General features: G+C 39.0%; 1 pseudogene; it reads left to right on the top strand.

The window, feature by feature from the left end:
* Positions 1–986: 986 nt before the first annotated feature.
* LOC149841984 (uncharacterized) lies at positions 987–3,654 on the top strand (annotated as a pseudogene).
* Positions 3,655–8,792: the final 5,138 nt, after the last annotated feature.

Genomic DNA, 8,792 nt, shown 5'->3' with positions numbered 1-8,792 from the left:
TCCAGAGGAAAGACCCCCACCAAGGTCGTGCTGAATCAGCAGGTGAGTCAGGTGCTTCAGCATCAGACACCACCTAAGTTGCAAGACCCCGGTGCACCCATCATTTCATGTGTGATAGGAGAAATCAAAGTGGGGCAAGCACTGATAGATCTAGGAGCAAGCATCAATATTTTTCCTGGTTTCTTCTAGGACTACTTTGGATTAGGGGAGATGAAGTCGACACCCATGACCCTCTAGCTAGTTGATCGTTCTGTAAAGGTGCCTCATGGCATTCTTGAGGACGTGCTAGTGAAGGTCGAGGATTTCTACTTTCGAGACGACTACGTCATTCTCGATATGGAGGGCATTGATGAGAAGAGACAAACTCTGATTATTTTGAGCAGGCCATTCTTAGCAACAACCAATGCATGCATCAATTGCAAAATCAGAGCTCTGGATCTGTCATTCTGGAACAGGAAGGTTAGGCTCAATGTTTTAATGCAGCTGTGGGACCTACTGAGGACTCAACATGTTTCTCGATTGATGTTATTGAGGAAATCTTAGAGGAGGCACCTGAGATGTACATGACATCATCTGTAGATTTGTATAGTATAGGAGATGAGGATGTAGAGATAGGTAGTAGTAGTAGCTTGTTCGTTAGGTCCTCTATTCCTTCTTCGACCATTTTTTCACGAAGAGAGGGTTTTGAGCCCCTTCCATCTTTGGCTAAGAGCCCAACACCATCATTCATCTTGTCTCCCCCAGAGTTAGAACTTAAGCCTCTACCAAGCATGCTTAAGTATGCATTTTTGGGAAAGGGAAAGGGAAAGACACTTCTTGTGATTCTTTCGTCACACCTCTCGAATGAGCAAGAGAAGAAATTGCTTGAGGTGTTGCACGAAAATAGAGAAGCGATTGGGTAGTTGGTGGCTGATCTTTGAGGGATTGATCCCTCATTCTGCATGCATCATATTCATATTGATAAGAAGCAGAAGCCATTTAGAAACATGCAGATGTGGCTCAACCTGAACATGAAGAAGGTCGTTAAGAAGGAAGTTGTCAAGTGGCTTGATGCTGGTATTATCTACCCCATATCCGATAGCCAGTGGGTCAGTCCAATACAAATTGTTTTCAAAAAGTCTGGCCTCACTGTGGTCAAGAATGAGAAAGGAGAAGAGATTCCACAACGAACCACTACAGGGTGACGTATTTGTATCGATTATAGGAAGTTGAATGAGGTGACTCATAAAGATCATTTTCCTCTTCCTTTTATTGATCAGATCTTGGAGAAGTTGGCTGGACAAAGCTATTATTGTTTCCTTTATGGTTATTCCGGCTATAACCAAGTCGCAGTTCATCCGAAGGACCAGGGGAAGACTACCTTCAGTTGTCTGTTTGGCACCTTCGCATTTCGTCGAATGTCGTTTGGGCTCTGTAATGACCCCGACAACATTTCAAAGGTGCATGGCGTCCATATTCTCCGACATGATCAAGGCTGTCATGGAGATTTTTATGGATGATTTCTCTGTGTACGGCTCTTCCTTTAAAGATTGTCTTCATAAGCTTTCATGTGTGCTTTAGCGATGTAGGGAGACAACTCTCGTGCTGTCCTGGGAGAAGAGCCATTTTATGGCATCAGAGGAGATTGTTTTAGGCCACATTGTTTCCAGCCGCGACATTGAGGTGGACTGCACAAAAATTGAGTCAATCACAAGGTTGACTCTCCTTTCGACTGTGAGGCAAGTGCGATCATTTCTTAGGCACGCCAGATTTTATAGGTGGTTTATTCGAGATTTCAGCAAAATCTCTAGACCACTATGCACTTTATTGCAGATGGATGCGCCTTTCACTTTTGATACTGGATGTTTGCAGGCATTCGAGACATTGAAAAATGCCTTCGTTACTGCAACTATTTTGAGGTCGCCGGATTGGACATTGACGTTTGAGATCATGTGTGACGCATCAGACTTCACTATTGGGGGTTGTTTTGGGGCAAATAATCGATAGGAAGTAGTATGCTATTTACTATGCGAATAAGACTTTGAATGATCATCAAATGAATTATACGACAACTGAAAAGGAATTACTTGTTGTAGTCTTTGCCCTCGACAAGTTTAGATATTACTTGCTGGGGTCCAAAGTAGTTATCTACTCGGACCACGCCACATTGAAATATTTACTCAACAAAAAAGATACTAAACCCAAGTTGATTTAGTGGATTTTGCTGCTACAAGAATTTGATGTCGAGATTCGAGATAAGAAAGGTAGTGAAAATGTAGTAGCGGATCATCTGTCACGTTTAGTTGTGGAGTTTGGTTCAGATAAAGCACCAATCAGTGACTCATTTCTGGATGAACAACTTATGGCAGTGAAGTCTGCGTGTTACCCATGGTTTGCAAACATTGTTAATTATTTGGCAACCCGACATATACCGGCACACTGGTCGAAGAATGAGAGAGAGAGATTTTTTGCGCAAGTCAAGTATTGTTATTGGGACCCACCAGAGTTGTTCAAGTATTGCGCCAATCAGGTAATTTGTAGGTGTGTCCCAGAGGATGAGGTTTAGTACATTCTTACTCTTTGTCATTCCCTTGCGTGTGGAGGTTATTACAGCAGTCAAAAGACTACGACCAAGGTTCTTCAGTCTGGATTCTATTGGCCAACCCTCCACAAAGATGCATATGATTTTTGCAAGTGCTGCATTCGCTGTCAACAGATAGGGAGTATGTCGTGGTGAGATATGATGTCTTTGCTCCCGATCCTTGTTGTTGAGATTTTTGATGTCTAGGGCATTGATTTTATGATCCCATTTCCTCCGTCTTTTGGTAACCTATATATTCTTGTAGCGGTGGATTACGTGTCCAAGTGGGTGGAGGCTATGGCAATCAAGACTAACGATCATAAAATGGTGCTTAAGTTTATTAAGTACAATATTTTTAGCCAGTTTGGGATGCCATGGGCAATTATTAGCGATGGCGAAAAGCATTTTCGAAATGTGCAAGTAGCTTCTTTGCTGAGGAAGTACTTTGTACATCATAAGTTTGCCACGCCATATCACCCACAAACCAGTGGTTAGGTTGAAGTGTCTAAAGGGAGATCAAGAGAATTTTAGAGAAGACAGTTCATCCAGACAGAAAGGATTGGTCGCTACATTTGGATAATGCACTATGAGCTTATCGGACTGCATTCAAAACTCCCACTGGAATGTCTCCTTACTGCCTGGTTTTTGGAAAGGCATGTCACCTCCCTGTAGAGCTTGAGCATCAGGCATTTTAAGCAATCAAGAAGATGAATTATGATTATGATCAGGCAAGGAGAGAGCATCGCTTGCAGCTATCTGAGTTAGAAGAACTCAGAAATGATGCATACGAGACTGTGAAGATTTATAAGGCTCGCACCAAGATATTGCATGACAAACATATCAGCAGGAAGGTATTCGAGCCCGGTTAGAAAGTTTGGCTCTTCAACTCTCGATTGCAGCTATTTCCAGGGAAATTGAGGTCAAAATGGGATGGATCGTATGTCATCTTGCAGGTTTTTGCATCTGAGGCATTAGAAATTCAGGATCCTCACACTCAATTCAAATTCACTGTGAATGGACAAAGATTAAAGCATTATATTTCTGGAGACCCTCAGTCGGAGGATTGTGATATCATTGACCTCATTGATGAGTGAGGATGGCACAATGATTATTGTAAAATAATCAGCATAGGGATTGTTTTTTATTCATGAGTTTTGTTTGCTTGTCATTATTTTTTTATTTTTTTATTTATCTTTCTTGTCATATTGAATATCATTGGCATTTCATCTGATCTTTTGAGCTAGATTGTATGCAGTTTTAGATCTTTAAGGACAGTTGGATGAATTGAAGGATCTACAAGCCAGCATAAAAAAAAGCATCAAAGTGTACATTATGGTAGTGCGTGGGCGCATAGAGGACCTTCATATCCCATCAGGTTGTATTGCTCCTTCTCCTTTATTAATTATTGTTGCCAGCATGCATTATTTGTTCATGATATTCACATTAGTCTAAGCATGGGGGAGTATTGTTGAGGACAACATTGGTTTAAGCATGGGGGGGAAGAATCTTTTGAATTTTTTAGTCCATGTGTTCATTTTTGAAAAAAAAAAGTCACATAATTGAGGTTAAAAAAATCAATTTTTAGCTTTATATGGAGCACTAGTTGGAGGAATTGACATATTTTAATAATTTAAAGCTTGCGAATATGAGTTAGGATAGTTGTTTGATGTTTAGTAGAGATGATAATCTTAAAAAAATTTATGTTCATAATAAGTAGCATTTTTTTATGTTAGAAGTGTTGCTCGAGGTCTAGCAACGAGTAAGCATGGGGGGATTTTGATGATGCATGAAATATAGCATATTTGAGTCATTAAGTACATACATCTAAGTGATATTTCATGATTTAAATCTAGGTCATTGTAAAGCTCAAGGTGCTACGTTTCAAATTTGAGCGAAAACAGAGTTAAAATAAAGAAGTTAGCGGCATTTCAAGGTTTTGGAGCAAAATCGATAGTGGATCAGGTCCAAATCTGACCTAGAATCAGAATTTTGGGTTTGGATCAGAAAAGATCCTAATATCCATACCTAAACCCATATCCATCTAACTTCATGTGCAAATTTCAAATTAACTCAAAATAAGAAAGCGTTTTTAGGTAAAATGCAATTTTGAAGGATTTTTGAGTAAAAATGAATTTCTTAGAAATATAAAGGGAATTTTGAAATTTTCTAAAAAGTAGCTTGCTGAACCTCCTCATATGGGATGTGTTTTCCATAGAGAGGTTTCTGTCCATAGCTGTTGAAAAAAATCCCTACTTTGTTCTTGCATCTAGCCTACGTGTTCTTCGTCGAAAATCCGGCTAAATCTTCCTTTCTATCAATCCATCATTCTTCATCCCTTCATTTTCATTTCTCTAAATTTCTTTGTGCATTTTTCTTCATAGTTGCTGCTATATTTTTACAGAGATTTAGTAGGAGAACAATGCGATTCGTGCTCGAGTAATCAAGCATTATCGAAGATCCAGTCGAACTTCTTGTATCTAACGGTCAGATCTTCTTCTTACAGGCGGTTGTGCTCTTCTTTCCTCTACCCATCCACCGTGAACCCTACTGGATTTTTGCAGACATCGAAGCATCCATTGAAAAATGTCCTTGGAGTGATCCGGAAGCCACGGTCTGCTCTTTTTGCACCTACACTCATTGGGCTTTCGAAAGGTAAGCCTGTTTGCATCCCTTTCTTAGTTTATGATAAAAAAAAATCATTTAAGAGTTTTAGTTCATTATTTTTTTTCTGTCAAGATTCATTATTTCGTTGCAGATCTGATTATTTTATGACATGGAGGAGATTTCAATGGCTGAAATCTAATTTGCATTAAGTGGCTGCAGAAGATTATATTTGATTGAAGTTTGCACAATTTTTCTAAAAATTGATAAAATCAATTTTAAAATCCGGCAGGCACCATAAGAATTATGTTGTCTTAGCCATGAATTCCAGTCCATTCAATCGAGTTGCAGTCTTGGCCAGTAGGGATGGCAGTGGACTGGGGGACAACGGGGCTCTGCCTCCCCTCTCCCCGTTTGGACCGGGGATGAAGAGCATGAGGCAGGGATGAAGGTTAAAATCTATCCCTGTGCGAGGATGGACTTACACTTTTCCCTGCCCTACTCTGTCTCGTCCCCGTCTCAATCCCCGCCTAGCCCCGCCCCATCCCCAATCCTTTAAGGGATGACTATAGACTAAGGGGAAACCCCCCCCCCCCCCTCTCCCCTGTTTAGACCAGGGATGGAGGACATGAAACGGGGATGGAGGCGGGGGTGGAGGTTAAAATCCATCCCCGTTCAGGGATGAAGGCGGGGATGAAGGTTTGGATTTTGAAACGGGGCGAGGGTGGAGACCTTGTCCCCCACCCCGGTCCACTGCCATCCCTATTGGCCATAGGTGTAAAGGTGTTTTTAGGCATTGGACGTTCATCCATGGGCATTTAGGTCAAAATAAATAGTAGCTTATTTTTAGTAAGTGTTGACTAGTTTTAAATTTCAAAATTCATTTTTTTTGTGTGTGAATAGCCTTCAAGAGGTCGACCTCCTTGAAGGATGTCCATTAGGGTTAGTCTTAGTCAAGAGTCAAAAGTTGAAACAAGAAAAAAAAAGAATTTCCTAACTAGTAGGGGCGTGAGTTAGTTGCCAATTTATTTTTTTAGAAGATCTTGAATTTCAATTGCCTTAAATATAGATTCACGTTTTATAGAATTTGCTTTGTAATTGCCATTTAGGTAATTAACCTAGACTTACCTTAGGTGAATTAGATTAACTTTAGAACTAAATCTGAAAGTTTGAAAAAAAAAATAGTTACCGAATTTGTAGGGTGTATTAGTTGGCTGCTAAAAAATGTAGCTTAAGTTATTGCTTTCTTTAAATATCAATTCACGTTTTTTTTTAGAGTAATTTTTTTAGTAACTTCCATACAAGTAATTAGATTTGACTTACCTTAGGTAAATTAGATTAACCTTAGCACTAAAATAGAAGGTAAAAAATCATGTGGGCCCAATGAAAGGTTGACTTTTCTTATTCTCTCTCTTTCCCACGTCAACTTCTCTCTCTCACCCATATCTCCAACCCTTTCCATTTCTCCCTCTTTCTTAGGTGTCATCTTGCTAGGACCCACGTGAACCTCATTGTAGTAACTGTTAAATATCTTCCAAATTTACTCTTCAATTGTTATAGTTACCTAAGTCAATTAGAAGAATTTATTGTTGCTTTTCTATTAATATATTTTTATTTCCTTGATTCTATTGATAGCTAATATATATCTTGTGAGGGACCCACTCCAACCACGTATCATCCAACCTTTGCTGACACTTAGCTTGTATGGACCCCACATAGGACGTGTCTTAGCTTAGGGGGTGTAGTTTTAACTGTTTTACTGTCACGTAGTTATAATAGCATCATGCATTCATTTAATTTGATCAATTTGCTTGATTGCAATTAACGGCATCCATTAAACATTTTATTCTTCTTGATTTTCAATTATGCATATAATCATGTTAGAGTTGTTATAGTCCAGCAGCATAGTCCATTCATTTAGGTATTGTGTTCCTTTATTAGAAAAGTAGCCATAGATAGACCATAGTTAGCATATCATTTTACATTTAGTATATGCAATAGCTTTCATGCATTCCTTATACTTGTTGAGTTCAGATTCTAACGTGTACCCTTTGAGTGTTTACAGGATGTGTGCATTCTTCAAGTCAAGATCGACAGCTTGGGAGTAAATGCACAACTCTTAGGAGAAGGCAAAATTGACTTGAGAACTCTGAGGGCTCATGTTTGATAGATAGGATTTTTTTTTTTTTAGTTTTAACTTGTAATACAGATGCATGTATTCAGTAGACTATTCATTAACATCGGTCTTAAATATTAATAAAGTGAAATTTGATTGGAATTTGGATATCTCCCGTTCTCAATGGTTTGACCCGACACACTACAATAGTGAAAGTTGATTTTTAATATTTGATGGACGATTTTCACTTGCTTTTATTGAAAATACTTTTCTCAAAATTTCAACCAATAAAAGTCTCATCACCTCACATCTGCAGATGCTGCCGTCTGTTGACTGACAATGTCGTCTGTAGATCCTTGCATCTAAAGGTTCTATCGTTCGCTGACAGGTAGTCTCGTCTGCCGACCCTCACGTTTGTAGGTTTTGTCATCCACTGATAGGCAGTGTCGTCCACAAACCCTTGCGTTTGTACTTTTTTTTGCTTATTTTTGGTTGATTTTTTGTTTAATTTATTTTATTTAGTGAATAGGTTTCTTTGCATTAGTTCCATGCATCAATATTAGGCCTAGGTGATCTTAGAATTTTAGAAACACTTATTGAAGAAAATACATGCTTACGTAGAAAATAGAAAAACACAACCTCCAGCAAGTTAGGCTTAGTTTTGAAACATTGCTTTAATTTATTATGTGCTCTTTATTTTTTATCTTCCTCTCACTTAGGAAAAGCGCTCCTCTTTTATTTAAGATTTTTTAAATTCTTCTGTCCTATCATTTGGATCTTTGGATCCTTCTACTAGTACTTTTAAGTTGTTAGCTTGGGTATATCAGTGGCAGTATCATTGAAGCTAGATTCTCCACACTAGTACCTTTAAGTTGTTAGCTTGGGTATATCGGTGTAGACTCGAAAGGAAACTTTGAACCCCAAAACCTGAAGAGACCTCACAGATACAACTTTCGAGGAGAACTAGGATACCTGTTGTTTTTAAAAACTCTCGTTACTTGTTTGTGCTTTTGTAAATCATTGTTTGAGATATAATAAAGAACCAATCTAAGATCCAAAAACTTTAAATCCAATTCAACCCTGAGAAACCACCTCTAGAGAATCCCATGTATGAGATGTCACCTCATATGATGCCAAACAACATATTTAATAAGGATCCTGAGGGAAAGACCCATACTGACATCCCAGATGAGTCTATGTACAACTGAAAAAGGGAAAAGGCCTCGACATTTTCTGAGTCCAGCTCACGATGGTACCCTCACTGATCTCGTAAAGTCCTCAAAGTGGGTTACAAGATGGATAGTTCTAACACGAATGAGTCTATCAAAAGATGAATCCGCAAGACCTCACATTTTAAATCTTGGTCTGAAGAACAGTACCCCCACCAGTCTCGTAAAGTCCCCCATGCGGGTTACGAGATAAATAGTTCTAGCACATATGAGTACAACAGGAGACGAACCCCTAGGATTTCGCATTTCAGAGTCTGGTCCAAGGAAGAGGATATGCTAGCAAAAG

Source organism: Nuphar pumila, chromosome 3 (assembly GCF_984573655.1).
Source record: "Nuphar pumila chromosome 3, dmNupPumi1.hap1.1, whole genome shotgun sequence".
Taxonomy (NCBI): Eukaryota; Viridiplantae; Streptophyta; class Magnoliopsida; order Nymphaeales; family Nymphaeaceae; genus Nuphar; species Nuphar pumila.
Note: the sequence above shows the minus strand (reverse complement) of the source record. Positions and strands in the feature narration are given on the sequence as shown.